This window comes from Ambystoma mexicanum, chromosome 1p (assembly GCF_040938575.1).
Source record: "Ambystoma mexicanum isolate Mex_15411 chromosome 1p, UKY_AmexF1_1, whole genome shotgun sequence".
NCBI classification, from domain to species: domain Eukaryota; kingdom Metazoa; phylum Chordata; class Amphibia; order Caudata; family Ambystomatidae; genus Ambystoma; species Ambystoma mexicanum.
This window is the reverse complement of record NC_090921.1, coordinates 1,412,050,934-1,412,078,151: the sequence shown is the minus strand read 5'-3', so window position 1 is coordinate 1,412,078,151 and position 27,218 is coordinate 1,412,050,934.

Here is a 27,218-nt window from a genome sequence, read left to right as displayed (position 1 = left end):
ACGACCGAGCAAGCTGCACTGTCCGGGCTTGGGGGGCAATATGCCGGAGACTTAAAATTGAAAGGCCCTATAACCCACCGATTCCCTTGTGGAATTTTCCCGGCATTCCTCCCACATTTGACACGGACATGCAGGAAGCATTGGACCCCGATAGGGAAATGGTGGTAGGGGACATGTTCATAGAAGGGAAATTTGTTAACTTAACAGATATTTTAAGGGCACTGGGGAGAGGACCGCTTCGAACGCCCCAATACTACCGAATGAGATCAGCATTCCAGGCTAGATGGCCCCTATTTCCTGATGAGCCACTCTCACACCCTTGTTTACAATTGATCACAACTCAGGGGGGTCTCGGAGTCTCCAAATTATATGCATCGGTACAGGCCCACACCCCCACGATCAATAATGTGAAAACAAAATGGGAAGCAGATTTGCAGGTAGCCATTCCTGATAAGAAATGGGTAAAGTATTGTACACTCACTGAAAGGGTTTCGCTCAATGCAGGGCTGCGCCAGATACAATTTAAGATTTTGAACAGACTGCACTATACACCGGCCGCAGTAGCGAGGTTTGTACCAGACCCCTCGAGCGAATGCCCCAAGTGCGGCGCCCCACAAGCAGGGTCTTTCCACATGTATTGGGACTGCCCTGACCAGCAACGGTTCTGGGTGGGGAGGGGTGGCTGAGTTACTGGCGGAACTAACACAAATATCCCCATTCCTGCCTCCACAAAAATACCTGTTTGGTGATATTGGGAAGTGCTCGGAGAGAACTAGAAGACTCTTTAATGTTTCTTGCGCAGTCGCTAAAAATGCATCCTCCAGGCTTGGAAAAGCCCCACGCCTCCGAGCATGAACACCTTTTTACGACAATTGACGTATGTGAATGAGAACGAGGAACAATATGCACTGACTCAGCCGAGAATGAGCCGACCGAAAGATATCTGGGGCCCGTTCAGGACATACTTATGTGAACTGCCATCGGACAATGAAGACCCCATGTAAATATGTATCACTTGTGAAAATGCATAGTGCCACTATATACCTCTTTTTCTTGTTATGATGTTGCACGAATTGTGAACCTGCCACTACCTCAATAAAAGATGTTTAAAAAAAAAGAAATGTTTGAAATGTATGAAAATAGGTTGTCAAAGCTGATTCTTCTCTTTCTATAAAATGAGCTAGACAATATGGATGGCACAACTAAAGACATTGTGAAAACAGCTTTCAATGACTAGACATTTGTACATGTTTTAAATACTAATTATATAGGTGCCAAATGCAGACTTTATGTGATTCTAAAAAAGTAATAGGGTTTTGGACCATATCTAATCTGGTTGTAAATTCCGTGCATAGATCGTTAATGACACGATTCCAACTTGACTTACTCTCTTTGGCAAAATATATCTGTAAATGGTCCACGTTCAAAACACTCCTCGAAATTTGAAATTGTTAGCAAAAACAGTTGCTCATTTCATGTTTTTTTTGCCCTCGATATCTAACACCAAGGAAAACACAGATTAGGAAAGAATTTAAAGAACAATGATTTAAGTGGAGGATGCATTGAGATAAAAAAGAAAAAAACTCCAAGACAAAATAAACATGCAAAGTTCCAGCAAACTACTTGTATACTGCATTAAAAAAAATAAAAAAAAGAAAACTGGTCCCAACCGAGTAACGGTGTGATTGTTTGCTTGGAAAAGCGACTGACCCTCAGAGAGTTTGAGGTGGATGAGCAGAGAGCTAGGGAAGGGAGATGTTAAGGAAGTGAGAGTTGAAGATAGTGTGGCCCCATGCCCCAGAAAGGCTTGTGGACGATGCAAAGGGCCTTGAACTTGATCCCTGCTGCCACAGGGAGCCAGTGAAGAGATTTCAGAGCTTTAGAGATACGATCCCTGGGCTTGAGGCCAAGGACAAGTCACACAGTCCTATTCTGGATAAGTTGTGGAGGTCGGAGAGTAGAGGCAGCAAGATTTAGAAAGAGGCTGTTGCAGTAGTCCAGCCTAGAGAGGACCAGTGCTCTGGAGACAGTTAGCTTCTGGGGCAAAGCGAGGAAAGGAAGAATACCTCTCAGGAGGTGCAGCTGATGGTTTGACTTCTTAGAGACGTCAGAGATGTGAGGATAGAAGTAGAGGGTGGAGTTGAAAATGACCCCAGGTTTCTTAGCCTCTCAGGTAGGAGCAGGAAGAGGGCCCAGAGTGGGTGGCCAGAGAGAGAGAGAGGAAAGGAGGGAGCTGGTGTTCCGATGAGGAGGATCTTGGTCTTACTGGCATTAAGGCAGAGATCATTGGTGGTGCACCATTCCTGAATTGCGACCAGACAGTCTGCAATGAGAGAAGGAGAAGACGCATCTGAGGGGAGCCTGGAAGAGAGCTGGGTGTCATCCGCATCACACTGAAAGTTGGAGCAGAAAGTGGCGATGGAGTGGGGAAACGGTGCCAGTTAGTGATTGATCAGCCAGGGAAGAAAGGTTAGACCCATGAGGGACACCAATTGTAGAGAGATGGACAGAAGAGAGGAAAGACCCCAGTTGGACCTCAGGGGGTCGATCAGTGAGAAAGCAGATCAGCCAGGCCAGCACCTGATCATTGATACCCAGGTTATCACAGAGACACTTGAGCAGGAAGGCATGTTTGACCCTAACAAAAGCAGAAGAGGGATCGGGAAGAATGAGGACAGAAGGAAGGTTAGAGTCAAGGTTCGAGAGGAGGTCTTCACAGGTGTTCAGGAGAGCAGTTTCCATGCCTCTGGCAGCTCTGAAGCCAGACTGGTGGTCGTGGAGACAACCAACAGATTCAGTGTGAAGATTAAGCTGGGAGATGGCCAGCTTGTCCAAGTGTTTGCACGGGAAAGGAGTGATGGATATCGGGCGATAATGAGCCAGAGAGGAAGGATCAGAAGAATTCTTCTTAAGAAGGGGGTGCACATATGAGTGCTTGGGGGGGGAGATCCAGTGGAAAAGGAGTGATTGCAGAAATCAGCCAAGGCAGTAGCAAGGGTGTCAATGTGGTCCTTGATGGTTCTGGATGAGCAGGGGAGAACCTGCTTTGACGAGACCTTCATAGATCAGACTTGTCTAGAAACATTCTGTAAGAGGATTCAATTCAGCACTACAGCCAAGTCAACGCCTAGTCTAGAATACTGAATGAAAACCCTTATTGATATATCTTTATGTCCAGTTCATGCGTTCTGGATGACTACCCCTATATAGCACCCCTCTCTTGGAATCCTCCTGACCCCACTGAGCCAAGAAGTAGTTCTGTTTTGCAAGTTAAAAGGTTTAATTGATAGTTTAAACAATAGGTATATATATCACACTTTAGAATAAATTAATAATTGAATAGCACACTTAATCTGATATGATAAAGATTAACAACGGAGAATCTGGCACTAGCACACTTCTTGATAATCACTAAGGAGTTGACATGAAATGGATAAGATAGCAACAATACTTTTATGGTTTCAAATTGATGCAATGTGGAATGAAATGCAGTGCAGAAAATACTCAATATGCATTCAACAAACAATGTAATCACTTTTCTCTGGCAATCCCCTCCCCCCTTTATGCAATGCAAGGAAATGGAAGGAAAGCACACAGTTCTCAGAAATGCAATCAACTGTAATTCAGTTCACCCCAGCAAGCTTACACTACAGAAGTTGGAAACACAGGCCCAAAATGCTTTTATATGTGCTGGCAATCAAGTGAAAAATATGCTAAAATGCTTTTGATTCCCTCTAGAGATTCAGGGTGAGTGGTATCTAGTTAATATTAGTCCAGGCTCACACTAGCAATGATTCAGGGATAATTAGCAGGTTAAACGAATTTCTGGCAAATGAAAGCAAGAATCTTCTGTTTTCACACGTGGAGGAATTTGCAAATCGCGGTAAATTCGCGAGTGCGTTTTTCACGATTGCGGCAAAACTATAGGGGGTAGGAATGCGGTTCTAGGTTCGTAGGAAAGCCACGATTCTCAGCTTTCAGAGGAAAGTTACTGCAAGTCTCTAGCACAAATGGTCACGGAGATATGAGCGATTAAATAAAGGTCGTTTTTCAGATTTGAAATTTTAAAGTTCAAAAAGACAAGTGCAGCTTGCAACTAGAAAGTGACAGGTGACAGCTTTGCAAATGACAGGTGACAGTTAGGAGGCAGTTCTACTTAGATTAAAATAGATTTAATTATATTATTTTAACTAAGAGATTGGTTCTGCACAGTTTGCTAGGTACTCACACTATATTCTTGAATTAAATGGGCCTCGCCATGGATCTGGTCAGGTTTTAGACTGGACTCCGGTCTCTGCACTTCACAGTGATCTGGGTCAGCTCTCTCTGGTTCTGCTAACAGGTCAGCTCTACTCTGCTGGTCTGGTCTGGGTCTCTGAAGGTTGATGGAGGTAAAGTATGGATTTTCCCGGCAGAGCTTCCAGCTGCAAATGGATTTGAAGGTCCCTATCTGTCCTCTCTCTCTGCTTTTATGTGTTTTGAAAATGGGTGTGTGTGAGCAGCATCACTAGCCAGCCCCTCTCCACTTATCATTGGCCAAGCTTTCATTTCTCCCCTGATTGGGGGAGCTAAGTTGTGTCAGAGTGATGTCATTTTACAGCCTGCAGAAAGTCCACTCCTCCTGTCAACTTGCACACAAATCTAGATTTGAACCAAATACATATTTGCAGAGGTACATATTATTTTAAAATCATATGCACCCATCATGCATTACAGGAGGTATACCCTGTCCAAATCTGCTCTTCCTGAGAGCTTGCATTCAGAAATGGCAATATTTTGCACTTTTTAACTGGTTTGCAATACCGGACATTACCCCAAATTTACACACATGTGCGCAAGGAGTATGGACATTAGTTGATGAAGTTTCAGATTTTTCACATGCACACATTTTGAGTAATATCCTCTTTTCCGCTAAAACTCCCCTGAACATACCACCGGTTCTAAAAACCTCTTAAAATGTGGGCAGAAAAATCACAAGAATTATGGTGTCATTTAAATAATTTTCACAAGTCCGTACTATGAGTTATTCATCTTTTTAGAGTTATGTTCTGGCCCCAAAGGGGTGTGGTTTTCCCCCAGCACAAGGTTGAATTTCTGGTTTTTCCAGTTCTGCCAAGCCAGCTTGCTCTCACAGGCAGTGCTCCTCCCCTTTACTTCCAGGAGGAAGCTACATTTACGACATCTGCAATAAACCATCTGCCTGGGTCAGGACAGGGCTTTGTTCAGAGCTCCTGTATTCTGTGGGGGCTCCCCTTAATTCAATTATCAGAGAGATGGCATATCCTTAGTGTGGCCAGCAAAAGGCAGATAGGCCTGGGAACACAGCTGTGACTCAAGTTTCACTCCTGATGGGGGGTAGTTGCCAGGCAAAATTGGAATCTCTTTAAGCCAGTTTTTAGCTACATGTCATTTCTGTTCCCCAGTTTAAGTCAAGACATTTTTTTACATATGCAGCTAGGATGCTGATTCTAAGTTTAAAACTATGACATTTAAACAATTGCAACCTATGTGACACTCAAAGTAGGTCACTCATTTCTTTTAAACATTTAGATTCTTAGTGTCCTTCAGTCCAAATCCTCTTAAACTGCTGAAATCCACAGCTCAGCCAGTCTTGTTATAAACCTTCAAGTCACTTCAGAATATAACTTTACATTGGATCCACCTCTTAAAATGTCTTTCTTTGGCATGTTTTGGGTTCATTTATTCAGTTTTACACAAAAAAAAGTAAAATCTGGTGTTGTTTTAAAACGCCGGCTTTTGGATAGTGGTGAGTACTGGTACTGCACACCTTTTTGCGATTTAAGAAAAAAAAATGAATTCCCAACAGTTATGGGTTTGCTTTTGGCAATCAGCATTGCCACTCCCAATGGTTTCAGACTACTGTGTGGGTAGTCCAATGGTGGTTTTAGGCAGTGTCCTTCTGTGCCCATAACATCGGCAAAAATGGGTGGCAGCCTATTCTTCATGCATTTCCGTGTGCATTTTCTGGGAAGCTCTGGCCATCATGATGTTTTCCATGTCAATACTGCACAGTTTTGAGGTAGGGCTCGGATGCATGGGTAAATACATCCCACAAGCCCCCCTCTTGCGATGGCCATTCGGTTTCACTGATGGGACTCGCAAGACCTGGGATGTTTCCTCATCTTCTTCCAATAGATGGCACAGTTCAGCATCTTTTTCTCCATCCGGTCGGATCGATCGGTTCTCCTCGCCGGTCCTGATGGGAAAATTGGGCGGTACCCCGGGCCCGTTGCGTCTCTGCTCCCGGTCTCCGGATCGTCCTCCTTGTCCCGTCTCCAGGTTTTCTTTCTCCTAGGACGACAAAGGAAGAGCGGCAATACCTATTCATAGACTTTTTTCCACCACTGTTGAGATAGTGGGGCAGCATATGCATTTCATCATAACGAAACATTACATTCCTATTTTGAAAAAAAAAACAGTATAACTAAGAGACAGTTTCATGCAAATCACAATATTTTAGAGACTAGATGTGGTATGTTTTATGGTTGGAACTGAATTAGTCTGAGACAGTACCCGCTAGGATTCCAGAGGATTCCTCCAGTTGTTGCAGAGTGTGCCTGGGATGGCAACATTTCAACTGGTTTATGTGGACCCACTTGTCTTCCCCCTCTGCCAAATGACCTTTGGGGATGTGGATTTTGTAGGCCACAGGGGAGATTTTGTCGATGATCTCAAAGGGTCCCTTCCATGTAGGCAAGAATTTCCGCTGTTTTGCCTGGTTTCTTTGGAAGTTGTATAGATAGACCCGGTCCCCCACCGGATATTCCTTCCTGGAAGTTTTCAGGTCATAGTGGGTCTTCATGCTATCAGCCGATCTTTCTAGATTCCGCTGAGCGTAAGCAAAAGCATGTTGGAGGTGTTTCCTTAAATTCTCCACATACTCATGAGTAGTGGAGGCATTTATCAGTGTCTGCTCTTGGGTCCTGTAGAGCAAATGCTGCGGAAGCACCATCTTGCGTCCAGTCATCAACTCAAATGGTGACATTTTGGTTGCACATGAAGGGGTAGATCTGATGGCCATTAGGACCAGAGGTAATCGGATATCCCAACTTGGCACAGAATCTGCCACAAACTTTTTTAAGATGCTCACAATTGTCCGGTTATATCTCTCTACTGCCCCAGAAGAAGCTGGCCTGTAAGCAATATGCAACTTCCTTTTGACCCCCAGTATCTCCCACATCTTTGTCATTACTTCACTGGTGAAGTGGCTACCTCTGTCTGACTCAATCCTTTGAGGTAGACCAAAACGGGAAAAGATATGGTTAATCATCAGGGCAGCTGCAGTTTCTGCCTTGCAATTTAGGGCCGGGAGACATTCCACCCACTTGGTAAACAAGCATGTCACAGTCAACATGTACTTATTCCCCCTAGCAGAGCGAATCACGGGGCCTACAAAGTCGATTTGTAAATCTGACCATGGCAGGGTCATCCCCCTCTTTTGGAGAGGCGCACGGTGCGTGAGGGATGATGGCTGAAATTGTGCACACACAAGACACCCCTTCAAGTATTGGTCGAGGTCCTGCCCCATGTGTGGCCAGTATGCAACCTCTCTTAAGATTTCCAATGTTGTGTGAAACCCCCTATGACCGGCGGTGGCCGCATCATGGGCGTGACTTAACATCAGGCTTCGGAATGAGGTAGGAACCACCCACTGATCGTGGCCAGCTTTGGATTTCCTTACCAACAAACCGTCTTGGATTCGCAACATTTTTGGACATTTCATCAACACTCTTAGGTCCTCTTTCCCAATGTAATCGGTATCCGTCAGGGGAAAGTTCTCAGGGTCCTCAAGGTGTTGGTAAAATTTACCAAATATTGGATCCCCCTTCTGAGCGGTAATCAAATCAGCATCAGGGGTCTCCTTACTCCATTGTGCAATTGAAAGGTCGTTGTGAGCATTTGTCTGGGACCTAGTGATAGCAGTGACCTGGATTTCCCCCAACAGGGACTCAATCTCAATTAGATCCCCTTGGATGGCCCCGGTTTTGGCCAGCTGATCAGCTAAGTCATTTCCAGTTTTGTCTGGTCCCTCTACTTTGGAATGACCCTTGATCTTTTTCCAATAGATGGTCATCTCATTCGAGGTGACCAGATCATCAATGTTTTGGATCAACTTCCCATGTTTCAAGGGTTTGTTGTTAGCACATAACATGCCTCTGGTTTTCCAATTAACCAGGTGCTCCACGAACCCGTTCCGTACATAATCCGAATCTGTGATTATGACCAGTTCGTGGAGTTGATGCTGGACAGCAGTGAGGATGGCTTGATGCACAGCCATCAATTCTGCCACCTGACTACTTTGGGGACCAATTTTGTATCCAGCGGAGTGTTCTGGGAACTCATTCACCCATGCATTCCCTACGCCGGCCACCAGTTCTTTCTCCCCGTTGTTGTCAACATGGTAAGAGCATCCATCCACGTAGACAGTGGGCATTCCCTCACACTTGTCCTCTTCAAAGACTTTGTGTGGGGAATTAAGGTATGCCTCCATGTTGTCCTTGATTTTTAGACTTTCGTCCTCGAGACAGTTTTCTCTGGCACAATCATGCAAGTCAGCCAGACCTTGCGCGAGGGGACTCTTCTTGTTTTGGCCATATCTGACCTCCACAGGAAAGCCTTGCATTGACAGAATCCAGGAAGTAATTCGGGAATTACTCACATTTCCGGCCCGGATTCTGTCACTTTGGAGATATTGCAGAGGCTGGTGTGGAGTCTCCACTATGATGTGTTCCCCCTGGATAAACGGGCGATAATTCTTCAATGCCCACACCGTTGCCAGGAGTGCCTTCTCACAATCGTTGAATTTTTCCTCCACAGAGGATAAAGTTTTGCTCGCATAGGAGATTACTTTATTGACCTTGTCATGCTTTTGGTATAATACTGCCGTCAAGCACGTATTAGAGAACCCTGTCTCCAGGAAGAACTCCTTGTTCCTGACAGGGTAAGCTAGGCAAGGCGCTTGTGAGAGGCTTCTCTTGAGTTGTTTTACTGCCTCGGCTTGTTCTGGACCCCATTCCCACTTGACCCCCCCCCTTCAGGAGATGAATCAGGGGTCTGGTGATCTCTGCGTAGCCCTCAATGAACTTTCTGCTGTAATTAGTCAGTCCAAGGAGGCTCCTTAGTTCCCGCAGAGTTGTGGGGTCTTTCAATTTCTGAAGTGCTTCCACTTTCTTTTCCTGGGGACAGAGGCCCTGAGGAGTAATCTCATGCCCCAAGAAATTAACACGGGTTCTACACCACTGTGCTTTCTGAAAGGAAAGTTTTGCTCCGGCGGCCCTCAACTGCGTCAGAACATAACGGATCTCCGCTATGTGTTCCTCCACAGATGAACTTTTGATGAGGACATCATCTACATAAGCCAGGTTACCCCTCGCACCCAGGTCGGGCATGGCCTTATGTAGGAAAATGTTGAATTCATTGCCGGAGTTGAGGTATCCGAAGGGAGTCCGGGTCCATGTGTACTGCTGGCCCCCAAAGGTAAAAGCCAGTTTGTATTGGTCCTCCCTGCTGACAGGCACGGTCCAGTATCCATTGGTCAGGTCTTTTGCAGTGAATACCTGTGACCCCTGAATCTGGGCCAGCCCTTGGTCAATGTAGGGAAGAGGCCATCGGGAAGTATGGACCCGTTTGTTGAGCTCCCTGAGGTCGGCGCAGAGTCTCCACTGGCCGTTTGGCTTCAATATTCCCAGCACCGGATTATTGAAGGTGCTGTGGACTGGACGGATTATTCCCCGGGACTCAAGGTTCTTAATTATTTCAGTAAGGGACTCCATGGATGCGAGAGGCAAACGATATTGCTTCACAAACACTGGAGTCATGCCAGGGTCCGTGGGGATTGTTGTTGTGTGGATGTCGGTGCGACCACAGTCATATGAGTCTACCGCAAAGAGATCTTGGAAATCCAAGAAAACTTGTTTCAACTTTTGCTTCTGTTCCAGAGTCACACAGGCATCAGCTAGGTTGACTCTCTCTTCCACCATCTGCCTGAAGCCTGGAAAGACTTCTGGTTTGGCTATCTCCGCGGCCTCCTCCAGCTGGGTGGAGAAGTCCCTGGTCAGAGTGCTGATTTGGACCGGAGGCTTCAGGTGGGAAAGGCAGCCCTCATGGACCTGGAAAATCACCTCATCCTTCCTGACGTCACAAGTCACATCTTCCTTACCATAGGGGCAGGAAGTGTACACCAGGAAGTTCCCCCCATGCCGGGTAAAAATCCTGTCTGGTGTTGTATTGTCCTCACTGTCACTGTCAAAACAGTCCTTGGGGATTGGTCCTAACAGTTCATTTACTAAGTCGATGGAAAAATGTCGGTCATCAACCGCCATTCCAATAATGGTGCCTCCGGCTAGAGTAATACTCTTTAAGTCGCTGTTATCCACCTCTATTGGAATGGTGTCATGTTCTATGTTGACTAATGGAGTTGGGTTTACCCCCAACCCTTGCTGTTGGAGAGAAGCATTTAGATGTATGTAAGCATCAGGGTTTTTCAAATATTGTCCTCTTTTAACTTTCACTTCCGGGTAGAATTGTCGGGTCCTTTCTGGGATGGTGACTTCCTCTTTGATCTGAATTTCAACTGCATAAGGTAGCAATTGAGCTGACCTAAATGCTTTTTCTGGATCATCAAAGCCCATGGGATTATCCGCTAATCGGGACCAAGCTTTGAAGTTTATTAGGTCCAAACTAATGGCAAAGCGATTGAGAAGGTCACTGCCTAAGTAAAAGGCGGCAGGGACGTCTCACACGACCCAACAATTGTGGACTATGCTCTTGTTGCCAATGGAGATTTTGAGCATACACCTGCTTGGCAGGAGATGTTTGGAATTAGGTGCTTCCAGGTCCATTTCCCATTTGTCTATCAGTTTGAATGTGGGAATGGCTGGATATTTTGGGAGTTGGCGGAACATGGCTTCGCTGATGAAGCTCTTACCGTTGTTCACACACACTCGAGCGAGAACAGAGTCCTTCCCATCATTTAATTGGACAGGGATGAACAACTGCTCTCCAATTTGCTGAATATCAGCCAGGCTCTGAGCTGATTTCACATCTTTCTGGACTATTGGAGTGGGAGTTTCTGATTGTGGATTAGTATAGAATCTCAGAGTGTTTCCTTCCAGCGTGGAGTACCACTTTAGACTGGAAGGCAGGTTGATTTTCAGAAATAGAGAGGACCCTCCATCACCAGTCTGTTGTCCTACTGCTATTACTGTCACGTCTGGAATTTGGCTATTCTGGAAGTGAAATTCTACTTGGTCAGATTTTTGTTCAACCATGTGGCAGGTGCCGTTTAAACTAACATGGTTGACACTCCGTTTTAATTTTATTGGTCGGCTAGTCTGGGTCCAGAGGACCTTGTTTACGCAATCTATTAGGGGTGACAACCTTCTCAGGAGGTCATTCCCTAGTAAACAAGGGGTGCCCTCTGGGGTCACAACTATGACCGGGTGTTTCAACTTGTGTCGCCCAATCTTAATGTCCAAGTCTGCAGTCCCCTCGACGGGAATTTCCTTCCCGTCAAAGTTCTGGAGTTGTCCAGGAAGAGAGGTGAGAGGAATTCGGTAATTACCTCCCCTTCCTGCATTCAGTTCATCAAAGGCCCTTCTGGACAGAAGGGTAGCTTGAGATCCAGTGTCCACCAGTGCCAAAATTGTACCCTGCCCCTGTACTTGTACCGGGGCATAGTATCTTCCCTCCTTCTCCTCAAGGGGGCACAGATAATGTACATTTTTGGACAACTGGTGGGCTAATTTTTTGGTTTTGGACATCGCTAGCGAAGAGATTTGGGCGGAATTCTGTGGAGAGCCTTGGGAATCTGAAAGAAAAATTTGGCAACTGGAGATCAGAGCCATCGTGGGTTCCCCTGGCTCCGGTTCCGGGCCGCCCCCCCCTTTTTGGAGGCAGTCACCAGGATGGGTTTGAACCAGGGGATTTTCTTGCTGTTGGTTCTGGGATGAGATGGTGGGCGGCGGTAGCTCAGTCTCCACATCTCCCCCGTCTGGATTTGCATCCCTAGGGACCCATTTTTCTTTGGGAGGAGTTCCCCCCTCTCTGAAGGAGAAGATCCTTTTCCCAGGATCCTCTGAGGATCCCTCTCCCTCAAATTGGAAGATCTGTACCTCCTCCTCAAACTGAGTCTGTTTGGGTCTTTTGTTTCTCCTACCCCCCCTCTGCTCCTTAGGAGGCAGACTTTCAGGGGCAAGAGATTTTGTTTATGGTTCCTGGGTTTCCAGGGGCTGTTTACAAGTGAGGAAGGAAGCTTCCTCCAAGGCTTTACACCCCCCTTCCCCTTGTGCCTCCTCCCTGGGAACCGGTGTGTTATCGGGGTGCTGCCCCCGTCATTGTTCTGGAGCACCAGGTCCAGAGTTGGGTGCGTTCTGCGCCGGCACGCCAATCTGAGGGTTCTGCTGAGCCCTCAGTATGTGACCCAGATCCCGCGCCATGTTTTGAACCTGGCGCTCTAACTGGGAAACCCGCTCAGGCTGATACGGGGCCCTGTTTTCTCCCCTGGGCTGATCCCGGGAAGGGTAGCTATCCCTTCTCTGGTAGTACCCCGGGTTGGGAAGATTTGGGTACCCCTCCACCCTTGGCCTCCCCTCTCCCGGATTAGGTTGTCTGGGCTCAGGGAATTGGGGAAAGAAGGATGGAGGATTTTGGGGCTGGAAGTTGGGTGGATACCTGGGGAAGAAGTTCTGCCCAGGGTTTGGTGAGTTTCTGCCCTCCTGTGAGAAGTTGGGAGGGAAGTTCCCTGGGTTAGGTGCTTGGCTGGATCCCCCCCCCTTGGGCTGGAGGAGTCCACACATAACCCAGGATGGGTCGATTTCCCTTGTAACGGGGACTTACATAATCAGGAGAGCGAGGGACCCCATTTGTGGGGCTGCCTCCCTGGCTCCCTGTCTGTGACTGGCCCGAGGACCTTCTGGGCCTAGCATTATTAGGTGCAGGTAGGTTTTTAGGCCCCCCCATCTCCAACTCTAAAACGGGGGTGACCTTTACCTCTGCCACCTTGGCAGCAGCAGGGGTGCTGTTAGTTTTGGGGTTTTTGGGCTGGTTTTTGTTTTCCACCGGTTTCTGCACCTCATAGATCCGGGTAGCCTGTTCAATGACCCAGTCTAAAGATCTTTTCTCGTGAAAATCCCTCACGAGCTGGGTCATTATGTATTTGGGCAAGGCATGAAAAAATGTATTAATGAATTCTCTACTGTCTGTGCGCACCCTTCTGGTGGTCTGCGCAAAAGCATGTTTCAGTTCTTGCACAAATTCTTGTGGGGCCTGATCCTCCCCACATTGCAAATTGTAGGCTGCCTTGCGAGCCTCTTGAGGATTTCTGTGAACAGAAAAATGTTTCAAGATGGCCGCCTTATAGGTGGACCTTCTTAAATGATTTTGGTCCTCCAGCCCCGCAAAGAAACTGGAGTATTCCGGGGAGAAGGTCCACTTTACATATTGAATACAGCTTTGGCTGTCCTTCAAATGGAAAGTCTCCATCATTTGCTCAAACAACTCTAAGTGCTCCCAAACAGAATACTTAGCGTTCTTATGGTAAGGCGTGATGACGCTCCTGATCGCCTTAATCTGCTTTAAGGGGTCCTTAAGCAAGGCCCTTTTTGTCTTATTGGCCCTTTTGGTCCGGGTAACCCTGGTCCATTCATCCTCTGACTCAGAGGCACTGCTCCCAGAGGTTCCTGTCTGTTCTTCCAGGTTTTCCCGGATTCTGCGAGCCTGGGAATGGCTGGCAGAATGTGGGGACCTGGTCTCCTGTGTCCTGCGCAGTTCAGAGGAGTCTTCAGATTCCTCCTTGCTGCCAGGATTTGCTGGGTACCCCCCCCACTGACCTAACTGGGCAGAGGTTTTCAGGATGCCCTTAAGGGGCCTACTCTCCTGGGGTTCCCCACTGAACTGTACTGTACTTGGGTGCCCATACCCGGATGCCCACCCCTCCATTCCTGGGTGGTACTGGCCTATGAGCCCCATAGCTGGATAGTAATCTGCCATCCCTGTGGCCCTGTGCTCATGTGCGCCAGGGGACATGGGGGTGGTAGAGTCCAGGGACTGGGAGAGATGAAGGCCCCTGGTGTTAGGGCTCCTGAGGTTATGGTCAGGAGTCTCTCTTTCCCAGCGGACCTCATCTCTATCCGCCCCTGCTCCCTGTTGCAATGCAAGAGCCTGCATTTGTGCTTTCAGTTCCTCAGTCAAGGCCTTACTAGACTCTATCAGTCTCTCCTGCATCGCTACCTGTTGTTGGAGCCTATCATTGTGTTGACAGAGGGCCTCATTTTCCCTCTGTGCTTCCTGGTTGGTCCTGGAGAACTGGGCCAGTCTTTGCTGCAGGAGGTTTACCTCCTGAGTCCCATCCCTACTGGCCTGCTCCTTTCTTGCCAGAGCATCTTCCACCCTTCTGGTGTGCTCTACCAAGTTCTGGTTTTCTTTTTGGAGGTCACCCAGCCCCTGGAGGGCCAGGTGATTTTCTTCAATTTCCTTTTTTAAGTGGCAGACTTCCTGGCCTAAAGTGTCTCTTTCCTGACTGAGAGCCTGCATCTGTGCTGCCAGGTCGTCCCTCTGTCGTTGAAAGGTACCAGCTTTTTGGCGCTCCTCATCAAACTCTGCCTGGGTATCCAGGTCTTTCAGAATCAGTTTATTGCTCTCCTCTTTCTCTCTATCTAGCTGGCTTTGCAGGGTGACTACCTGCTCCGCGCATGCCCTGTTGAAATTGATCTGTTGCTCCAACTTTTTCTGGTTCTGCAGTAAGGAATCCAAACTGTCTTGGTGCTCCTTCTGCAGGGCCAGAAATCTGGTATCCTGGTCTGTCTTTTCCTGTTGTAGGATGCCCATATCCTCTTTTATTTTAATGATATATTGCCTACTATCATTTTCTGACTCCTGGCTCCTCTGCAGCCTCTGCTCAGAAGAGGCCAGATCAGATCGGGCCTTCTCTACTGCCATCTGTTGCCTATTTGCCAGATCTTGGCTTTCAGTGCATTTATCCTGCATGTCTCCCATATATAGGTACAGGTATGCTGCTATCCTGGCAATCTTATTGTGTTCATCTTTGGCTTTAGGAGCCATATATAGTTCACTCAAGGCCACATGTAATGGACCCTGATCTCTCCATAGGTCTGACCCTGTTTCAGTGACCTGTCGCGTGATGGCCTGCAACCAGGCATCCTGGCCCTGTTCAGTCCATTCACCTCTCACAAATAGTTTATGTAAGAGGTGCTCTCTGGCTATTTTCATGTCTACTAAGGTCGTCATTCTAGAGATTGGTCTCTGTCCTGACTTACAGAAGTTTGTATTTTATTTTTTGCAAAACAGACCTTTTCCTAAGAGCGTTCCTTTGAGGATTGCTTTACAGCGTAACACAGCGTGGTGATCCGACCGGATATGTGTATCTGGTCAGCTGGCACACTGTATTAATCTGCACAAATGGTAGATCTAACCCAAACGTCCGGCACGAGCCCCCAATTTGTAAGAGGATTCAATTCAGCACTACAGCCAAGTCAACGCCTAGTCTAGAATACTGAATGAAAACCCTTATTGATATATCTTTATGTCCAGTTCATGCGTTCTGGATGACTACCCCTATATAACACCCCTCTCTTGGAATCCTCCTGACCCCACTGAGCCAAGAAGTAGTTCTGTTTTGCAAGTTAAAAGGTTTAATTGATAGTTTAAACAATAGGTATATATATCACACTTTAGAATAAATTAATAATTGAATAGCACACTTAATCTGATATGATAAAGATTAACAACAGAGAATCTGGCACTAGCACACTTCTTGATAATCACTAAGGAGTTGACATGAAATGGATAAGATAGCAACAATACTTTTATGGTTTCAAATGGATGCAATGTGGAATGAAATGCAGTACAGAAAATACTCAATATGCATTCAACAAAACAATGTAATCACTTTTCTCTGGCAATCCCCTCCCCCCTTTATGCAATGCAAGGAAATGGAAGGAAAGCACACAGTTCTCAGAAATGCAATCAACTGTAATTCAGTTCACCCCAGCAAGCTTACACTACAGAAGTTGGAAACACAGGCCCAAAATGCTTTTATATGTGCTGGCAATCAAGTGAAAAATATGCTAAAATGCTTTTGATTCCCTCTAGAGATTCAGGGTGAGTGGTATCTAGTTAATATTAGTCCAGGCTCACACTAGCAATGATTCAGGGATAATTAGCAGGTTAAACGAATTTCTGGCAAATGAAAGCAAGAATCTTCTGTTATCACACGTGGAGGAATTTGCAAATCGCGGTAAATTCGCGAGTGCGTTTTTCACGATTGCGGCAAAACTATAGGGGGTAGGAATGCGGTTCTAGGTTCGTAGGAAAGCCACGATTCTCAGCTTTCAGAGGAAAGTTACTGCAAGTCTCTAGCACAAACGGTCACGGAGATATGAGCGATTAAATAAAGGTCGTTTTTCAGATTTGAAATTTTAAAGTTCAAAAAGACAAGTGCAGCTTGCAACTAGAAAGTGACAGGTGACAGCTTTGCAAATGACAGGTGACAGTTAGGAGGCAGTTCTACTTAGATTAAAATAGATTGAATTATATTATTTTAACTAAGAGATTGGTTCTGCACAGTTTGCTAGGTACTCACACTATATTCTTGAATTAAATGGGCCTCGCCATGGATCTGGTCAGGTTTTAGACTGGACTCTGGTCTCTGCACTTCACAGTGATCTGGGTCAGCTCTCTCTGGTTCTGCTAACAGGTCAGCTCTACTCTGCTGGTCTGGTCTGGGTCTCTGAAGGTTGATGGAGGTAAAGTATGGATTTTCCCGGCAGAGCTTCCAGCTGCAAATGGATTTGAAGGTCCCTATCTGTCCTGTCTCTCTGCTTTTATGTGTTTTGAAAATGGGTGTGTGTGAGCAGCATCACTAGCCAGCCCCTCTCCACTTATCATTGGCCAAGCTTTCATTTCTCCCCTGATTGGGGGAGCTAAGTTGTGTCAGAGTGATGTCATTTTACAGCCTGCAGAAAGTCCACTCCTCCTGTCAACTTGCACACAAATCTAGATTTGAACCAAATACATATTTGCAGAGGTACATATTGTTTTAAAATCATATGCACCCATCATGCATTACAGGAGGTATACCCTGTCCAAATCTGCTCTTCCTGAGAGCTTGCATTCAGAAATGGCAATATTTTTCACTTTTTAACTGGTTTGCAATACCGGACATTACCCCAAATTTACACACATGTGCGCAAGGAGTATGGACATTAGTTGATGAAGTGTCAGATTTTTCACATGCACACATTTTGAGTAATATCCTCTTTTCCGCTAAAACTCCCCTAAACATACCACCGGTTCTAAAAACCTCTTAAAATGTGGGCAGAAAAATCACAAGAATTATGGTGTCATTTAAATAATTTTCACAAGTCCGTACTATGAGTTATTCATCTTTTTAGAGTTATGTTCTGGCCCCAAAGGGGTGTGGTTTTCCCCCAGCACAAGGTTGAATTTCTGGTTTTTCCAGTTCTGCCAAGCCAGCTTGCTCTCACAGGCACTGCTCCTCCCCTTTACTTCCAGGAGGAAGCTACATTTACGACATCTGCAATAAACCATCTGCCTGGGTCAGGACAGGGCTTTGTTTAGAGCTCCTGTATTCTGTGAGGGCTCCCCTTAATTCAATTATCAGAGAGATGGCATATCCTTAGTGTGGCCAGCAAAAGGCAGATAGGCCTGGGAACACAGCTGTGACTCAAGTTTCACTCCTGATGGGGGGTAGTTGCCAGGCAAAATTGGAATCTCTTTAAGCCAGTTTTTAGCTACATGTCATTTCTGTTCCCCAGTTTAAGTCAAGACATTTTTTTACATATGCAGCTAGGATGCTGATTCTAAGTTTAAAACTATGACATTTAAACAATTGCAACCTATGTGACACTCAAAGTAGGTCACTCATTTCTTTTAAACATTTAGATTCTTAGTGTCCTTCAGTCCAAATCCTCTTAAACTGCTGAAATCCACAGCTCAGCCAGTCTTGTTATAAACCTTCAAGTCACTTCAGAATATAACTTTACATTGGATCCACCTCTTAAAATGTCTTTCTTTGGCATGTTTTGGGTTCATTTATTCAGTTTTACACAAAAAAAGTAAAATCTGGTGTTGTTTTAAAACGCCGGCTTTTGGATAGTGGTGAGTACTGGTACTGCACCCCTTTTTGGGATTTAAGAAAAAAAAATGAATTCCCAATAGTTATGGGTTTGCTTTTGGCAATCAGCATTGCCACTCCCAATGGATTCAGACTACTGTGTGGGTAGTCCAATGGTGGTTTTAGGCAGTGTCCTTCTGTGCCCATAACATCGGAAAAAATGGGTGGCAGCCTATTCTTCATGCATTTCCGTGTGCATTTTCTGGGAAGCTCTGGCCATCATGATGTTTTCCATGTCAATGCTGCACAGCTTTGAGGTAGGGCTCGGATGCATGGGTAAATACATCCCACAAGCCTCTGGGGTGAACTGTTGAAAGGAAGAGAACGGAGGAGGAGAGAGGGCCATGGACAGGCTAGGATTGGAGGAGGAGGAGGTAGAAGAAAAGAGGGTGGACAGGATAACCTGAGTTTCTTTGATGACATGAGAAGCCACGGCCGTGCAGAGGGCCTGGAAGGGAACAAGAGAGGTAGAGACTTCCACAGGGATAGCCAGCTCCTTGCAGATTTTAAAGAGTTTGGCCTAGATGTTAGATGCTGCAATGACTTGGGCTTGGATGGCGGCTCTCTTCTTGGCGAGGACAGAGAGTCAATATTGCCTTTGGAGCAGGCGTCAGGCCAGTTTGTCAGAGGGTGCACTTGATGCTCTCCACTTCTTCTCAGCCATATAAGGGTGGAGAGGTTAGAGTCATACCAAGATTTGCGCTTGGATTTTTGGCTCCAAGCGGATCCTCATGACAGGGGCAAGGACATCAAGAGTGTTAGAGATAGAAAGATGAGTGTTAGATAGGGCTGTCTCAGGGTGTGAGTCAGCCAAAGGTGCGTAAGGAGGAGAGAAAGTAGCGGCGAAAGCCTCAAGTGACGCATGCTTCATGGGTCGGATGACCGAGAAGGTAGGTGGCAGTGCTGGGGTCGGCCTGGCCTGAGGGGTAGAGAGAGAGAGGTGGGAGTAAAGGAGGAAGTGATTCACCCAGGAGAGAGGAGTGGTGACAGGGTTAAAGAGGGGGAGGTCTGAGGAGATCAGAACATCCAGGGCTAGCCCTGCAGAGTGAGTTGGTCCAGAGGGAACAACATATATAGAGAGAGAGAGAGTCGCAGAGGTTGCAAAAGAGTCCTGAAGAAGGACAAGTAGCATCCAGGTGGATGTTCATGTCTCTGAGGAGGAGAAGCTGAGAGGTAGAGGCAAGAAGGGAGGAGGAGAGGTCAGCCCACTCAGAGAGGAAGAGGGTGGCCTGGCCATGTGGCCTGAAGATAGTGGCCACAGTCAGAGAAAGGAGAGATAGAGAGCCTGTAGACCAGGCATTCAAAGGAGGAGTAGTCCTACATGGGAATGAAAGAAGCAGGGATCCACTCTGGGAAGTGAAGGCTACACCCCCACCGGGAAGGCAGGTTCTGGGTGCGGAGAGGGTCTTTTAGCCATCCAGAAGGAGATTGTCAAAGCTTGTGGCAGAGCTGGCTGTGAACCACGTCTCGGTGAGACCAAGTACATTCGGATCAAGTTCTTGACAGCTGAGCGAGAGTTGAGAGAAGAAATGTGGAGCAGGTTACCCCCTTTGAAAGACTTCTGTGGAGGGTACAGGTCAAAGGTACCCCCTGCGGATTTGTTGGAGGTGCCTGATGGTGGGCAGAGGAGGAGGAAGGAGGAGAAGGCAAGGTAGCCTGAGAGGAGGAAGAGGGTGCCAGAGGGGTGGCGGAGGAAGGAGGCAGCAGGATGGACAGAGAAGCAACAGAGGGAGCCGCAGGGGTGGCATAGGATGGAGAAGGCAGAGGAGGCAGAGGGGAGAAAGAAGGGATAGCAGGATAGGAAAGGAAGTTGTTAAGGCCGGGAAATGTCTATCAAAAAGGAGGAGGTTGAATGAATATGTTTTTCTTGCATTTACACTTTGATGGCTTTTATCCAAATAAGGTTGTTGTTGTTGATGTACTCACAGGTGTAGAAATCAGCAACATGTTACAATCAATATATTGGATGTAGTTGATGAAAGTTAAATAAGAACATTTTACAAATCACTATTAAAAAAATCATATCTAAACATGGAGAAATTCACGATACACTGACATTGTCATTTTGGCGAATATTCCATAGAAACATCAAGTATAGTTTTTGGGGTGCCATTGTTTTTATTCTGGTGCCCCTTTCTTGTTTAGGACTGACCGATTTTTGCAATGTCTAAATAATTCTGTACATAGCCCTGAGATTTGCACCTGTTTGTTTCATGATACAATTGTGGGCAAGCACAAATAAACGGTAATACATACCAGCATACACATGTACACACTAATGGCTGTGGAGCACACATTCCATCCAAGCAACTACTATTGAGGGTATCCTGCACAAGAATAAAGAGGGTGATACTTCAGCAGTACTATGGTATACAATATATCTAAAAGATATCAAATGTATATAGCTTTGATTGGCACAGATGAACACAGATACTTCTTTTGCTGTATGTGCTTTAATTATTCAGTGAGCAATTCCATTAGCTTGGTGTGAGATGTAGGAATGGATCAAGCCAAAACCAGAGAACTTAATACTCTGAAGCCCTCATCTCAGTTAAGGTGTTCTTGTTGTTGGCCTTCATTTAAACTTCAAAAGATGCTGGCAAATGTCAGGAGGCACAGGGGGTCTGCAAGGCGGGCCGGCCATTGAGGTAGCACTCCACTCTCCTCCGGGCCACTACTGATCTGTTCCATCACCCTATTATTGTGTGGCTGCTATGTCCAGTTTCTACCTAAACTAAAGAACTGAGTCCATCTCTCATGTGTTGCAAGCTGCTCTAGCAGCTATATATATGACTGCAGATGAGGTGTGCCATTTGTTTTACTTGTGGTCAAACGAAAGGCATTATAATCTGGCATGTGTAAAATTATTTTAAGGTCTGGGGAGAGGAAGAGGATTATACTGCCTCTATTTTTTTTTTTTTTTTTTTTTTTTTATCGGTTTATACAAACCTTTAAAAAGAGAACAACAAACCAGAGAGACCAAAGAAGCGACACTCAAGCAACAGCTGACCTCGAGTTGAACCCCCTCCATATATGTACGAATCTCCTTTGATTAGTCCTCTTACTGTTGCGAGTTATCATCATTACGCAGAAAGTGAGAGTGATACCTCCTTGGAGTGTCATTGAATATGGGATTCCGAGACTGCTGTTTCCAAGTCTGCTTTTAGACGTTTATTCAGTTCGTCGAGAAATGTTATTAGAGCAAACATCAGTGGACGGTTAGATCCTTCGAACATCCCTTTCCACCAATCATCCGCACACCGTGTCTGTACTTTTGCGAACACCGGACCAAACATGCGAGTTCTTAGTGTGCGTAAGTTAGAACAGAAAAGCGTAAGATGTTTCAACGTCTCGTTTCCGGTTTTGCAAAAGCGACACAATAGCTCTGTAGTAGAGTTGTATACATAGCGGTGTTCTTTAGTGTCCATTAAGTTTAATCTAAATCTTAGATAGGTAGATCTGGCTAACGCATTAGGAAATTGCATCAAATAAGCTTGCAAATTCCCGTGCGCTCTGGCCTCTCCTGGGACATCAGCCATCATTCTGATATTCCGTCTTTGTTCACATGTTAGGTGCCAGTCCGTGCTCCATACTTTTTTCTTCGCTAGCATCGGGTTTTCCAATAACGTTGCTAGCTTAATGTCATACAGTTCTAGTATCTCAGTACAGTACTTTTTCCACAGTACTAAGGTGGTACAACCGAGATCCTGTTTTGTTTTTAATATTTCGTACTGCAGCACAGGTATATTTACTGAGCATTTCCTAAAAAGGCATAGAATGTTCCAACTCACCCTGGCGTGGATAGATATTAGCCCCAGTTCATATCTAATACAGACTGTTGGCGTGCCACGGGGTAAGTGCAGCACTCCTACCCAAAAAATGTTTTCTAGAGTATTCCAGAGCTTGTGAGAGCATCCTAGAGCGTTTTCGGCCCCATAAATTATCGCTGGAATAGCTTTTTTTCGATAGAAGTCAATTGTCGGTTTTAACGAAAATTTTCCAAACTGTCTATTAATGATTGCTGCTTGGCATGCTAATTGTCTGCATTTTGATTTTGCTGCATCTGCCCACGGTGCATCATCTAGTTTGGAACTTATTCTCATGCCCAGATATCGTGTGTCAAAGACAGTATTTAACTTCGTCTTTTCAATAAACCAATTTTGTTTCCTTTGATTTTTCTTCACAGTTCTTAAATTTTGGAGTGTTATTGTCTCACACTTTTGCTTGTTAATCACCAGTCCGTTTCGACGCACATATATTTCCAAGGCATCCAGTTTTCGTTGAAGACCGATATAAGTCATGTCTAAGAGTATAAGATCGTCCGCGTATACAAGCCAACTTACATGAGTGCCGTTCATCTTTGGTGGAAAAGAGGAGATTTCACTAAAGGCTTCTCCTACGTCGGACAAAAACAAATTAAAGATTATTGCGGCCAGAGGACAACCTTGTTTAACGCCTTTAAAGGTTTTTATGGGCTTTGATAGGGTCCCCTGCCGGTCCAGACGTATTCTGATGTTTGTGTTAGAGTGCAATTCCTTGATTGCTTCGACCAAACTTTGAGGACAATTCCAAGCTCTTAGTTTTTTCCATAGAATTCCCCTATCGATGTTGTCAAAAGCATGGGAAAAGTCTATGAGGGCTAGATGTATTTTTGTGTTTAGTCTTATTGCTTACATCTTAACCAGATTCAATATTAGCAAGTTTAGACCACACCCGATGCCCTTCACAAACCCAGCTTGTCTGTAATCAATATGGTTGCTTTCGCCTGCCCACCTTACCAGCATATGTTGTAGTTGTGTCGCGTAGATTTTACCAATTACGTCTAGCAAGGCGATAGGTCTATAGTCCCCAGGGTTGGCTCTGTTGCCTTTTTTGAATATTGGCACCACTATGGCACTTTTCCACGATGTTGGAGATAGTCGCTTGTCAGCTACTCTTTGGAACAGGGTCATGCAGAAGTCGGACCAAGCCTCTGGATTGCGCTTGATGGTATAGTTCGTGAGGCCATCAGGGCCTGGTGCTCTCGATCCGTTAGCTCGCTTTATTGTGGTTAAAATGTCATGGCGATCAAACTTTAAGTCCCAGATCACTAGATCTGAGTGGTCATCATCTTTCACAGGCCCATTCGCACTAAACATGTTGGTATAGAAGGAAATCCAAGTTTCTTCTGAGATAAGGTTTGCCTGCATAGAGACCTGCGGAGCAAATTTGTTGTTTATAGTTTTCCAAAAGTTCGCAGAATTTTTGTTCCGTAGGTTTGTCATCATAGCCTCCGAGTTATTCTGAAACATAGTTGCTTTGTAAAACTTGCACCAGTTCTTATAAGTTTGTTTGATTGTTTTTTTCTTTAAGGCCATTGCATCTTTATCCACGGCCATTATGTTTCGCAGATCGTAACGCATCAGTCTTTTGCGCTGTTGCATCTTTAGGTCAAAGCTATGTCTGTGTTTACATTTTTTATTCTTTAGACCTTGTTTATGTTCTGTGAAGTCGGTCAGTAGATGACAGTATTCTACCTCATTGACTGCTAAGTTTAAATTGGACACAATTTTGTTTACCTCTGCGTCTGCAAGTTCAAGCCGTATTCTGCACGAGCGAACTGATACAGGCCATGACCAATACTCAGGCAGTGTCATACGTGATACGTTTAGATTCATTACCACCATCTCATGGTCACTATAGGCCATCGGTTTAACTTCAAACCTAGTTGTTCGTAGGTGAAGGGCCTCTGACACAAACATGTAGTCCAAAACAGATTGTTGATTTAGTCTGCTCCATGTTGCGCTTGCTGGGATGTCACCTGTCACGTTTCCATTCAGCATAAACATGCTTCTAGCTTCCATTTCCTGACGCCATTTTGTCGCTATTTTTTTGCAGACATTGGTTACTACTTTCCCTTCGTCTTTCAGATCTTCACGCTTTAAGCAGTTTATGTTAAAGTCTCCGCAAATGATCAGATTTGTAGTTTCTGTGACTTCAAAGAGGACGTCTATTAGAGTTGTTATTTGATCAATGAAGTGTAGCGTTCCTGTCATGGCATGATTCCAATAGATATTAATGATGTTCAAAACATCTGATTCTTTATTAGTGCCGTTTAGGAGTGAAACCTTAGCTGTCTGAATGAATGGTGAAACATTAGTTGCCAAGACAATTCGCAGGCCCGTCGCTTTTCTTGCCGCAATCAATAAACCAGCCATTGGTCTTCCTTTGGCTTGTTTTATTGCGGGATTAAGTACAGTTTCAAAGTCTTGCAAGGTGGGGGTGTCTGATAGCCACGTTTCCTGTAAACAGATCAGGTCCAGGTCTTGTGTCCAGGGTGTGTGAAAGAGGTGACTAAAACCTCTTGTATTCCAAGATCCCAGTTTAATTAACTCTTTTTTATCGGACACCTGGCATTATAGATTTGACTTACCGCTTAAGGCAGCCGCCATCCAAGCCCATTCGTTCCTCTCGTTGGTCTTTTTTGGATTGACCTCCGAGCCACCCGTAGCAATAGATGACCCATCAATTGTTACTTGTATTTTGGCGACCTTGCTTAAGACGTACTTCTTCCTTGTCGTTAATCTTAGGGGTCTTTATCTGTGCGTCTTTGCAATTATCTTTACCATTTATTATTTCAGGAGTAGATTTGTTACACGCAGACCTTTGGACAGTCAAATGTGGTTGTGGCATTTCTTCATCACCTTGCTCACAGGTCCTATAAATGTCAAACCCCAGTGATAGTAAAATAGAACTAGCTTCTAGTATGATCTCGGAGATTATTTTTGACTGCATATGCTATTAGTTGGTCGCATTCACTATTATTCATTATTTTTTTTATTTATTTTTTTATTTGTGTTTAATTGTATTTACAATTTTTACAAAATCTGTCCATATCTTCAGGCATATTTCCTTTTTTCCTTTGTAGTCGCTGTGCGGTTTTCTATTTGTTTTTTCTCAAGAGTTGACCTCCTCCAACTTCAGACTTTCCAGTAATTTCGCTGTGGCTACCGTCAGAGTTGTTGAATCGCCACACATTAGCTTATTCCACCAATATTATTAGGTAGATTCCATCTTCCATTCCCTATTACTTACACCCTCCCATTCCCACCCGTTTGAGTTTGGAATGTGCGTTGGGGGTCGATGTCTCTGGTATTTACACATGAGGCATGCTGGTAGTTGTGGTCCCGTATAGCCCGTGCTTGGAGATGGGCTTAAAGTGAGAGAAAAAAAGCTGTTATTGTTTTAGTTGATTATAAATTGGGCGACAGTGTGCTCATTTGAGAGATCAGATTGCTATGTTCGAAGCGTGCTTAGATACCTCCGGGTCATAGCACCTTCACGTATGCCAAACTACCCCTTCGTGCACAGGGGCGCCATGCATTAATACATAACATAACATAACATGGACTCTCCTCAATGGATGTAAGTACCGGCACAATGAAGACAGAATTGCACAAATGAATGTTACCAGTAATGAATGGAGTTAATCACTACTCAGAGATAGGCGGATAACAATAATATGTGGGTTCTCTGAACTAAACAAACATTTTTGGGATGATTGAACAGTTATGCAAATCAGGATGATGGCATTTATTCTGTGAAACATGTCTGTTCTAGGCAAGTAACTAACACATTCAAGTCAATCACCACATGACAGATCAATCTGAGTGTTTGCAATAACCAGCATCCTGAAAAAACATGAACATTAGTTAAGTGACAATTATTTTAGCTCCACTCATACGAATCATGTAGTTTACTTTCTGCAGAGAAAGCATCTCATTTGTGTGCACAATTTGGATCAATTAAAAGTCTGTTTTTCAACTTTAACTGGCGATAATAGAAACCACGCAGGCTTGGGAGCTGTTCATATTAATTAGAACTGAATGCATTGGGGAACATGGAATGACAAGACCTAAACAATTCAATAGAATGGTGTGCCACCGCATAGGGCATATTCATCAATTCCTTACATGTTTAACATGCCATAATAACTCACATGAGACGACCATCGACTTCATTCATGTCCAGGGATGCTTTCGAACGATCGCTGCAGCGATTGCAGGCAATTGAACGTTTCTTTCCAAATACACACTTTCCGGGTCGTTTTTAGACATGTTATTCTGGGTCAGCAGGATGGATATCCAATTTGTCAGCAATTTGAAAGCTAAAATGTGTTATATCAGATACAGAGTATCGAGTCTCGCTACGATCATCAGACTCACTGTGATTGACAGGGACATGCGTATATATCCCTCTTTTTTATCGATCAAAACTGCTATCTCACCCAGACATCTTGCCAATATGGCAACTCTGATACACCGCCTGCGGGACCTTCTATCGCTTCTTTGCTGAGTGCATGATTTTACAAACATGTTTTAACATGGGAAAGTCCCATTGAAAACATGTTTGTGAATCAGGTCCTGGGTGTCTCCCTGGGTTGACACCTGCCCCTGCCTTGCACTACTATTTTATTTTGGGTCTTGCACGAGTCATGGCAACCAATATATCACTGTGGTGATTTGAAGTATTTTTACTATGTCATTTTCTTTCGTGTTCGGTAGACATTACAGTTAAGAGCTGACGCACTAAAGAAGATGATATATTTACTCATGGAGTTGAATCCCCTGCAGGCCATGGCCATAACACACACACGAGCACCAGGCACATACGCGTTCAGACACACAACTTTCCTGTCATGCTGGCGGCCTACTGGGTTTGACTCACACCTGGGAAATCTACAATCAACCGCAGCCAGGTGGTGTCAGTTTGATTTGTCTTCCCCCATCAGCATTGATGATATCATTTTTTTCTGAGTCTTGTATAAAGAAACGGGCTGCATTTTTTGTTCTAAATGTGTCCTCATACATAGACCTACTGCTCCATTCTAGTGAATTCTTGTAAAATAGGCATTTTTAAACCTGAACCACTGAGTCAGGCAGGATTTTGCCAGATGATTGGGAATGGCTGAAGCCTAACTTGGCAACTGTCCTAAACAGTGTATGTTCTGTTGGCACAATCCCAGTTATTTATTTATTTAGGCCCATAACTGGATAGTCTTGGG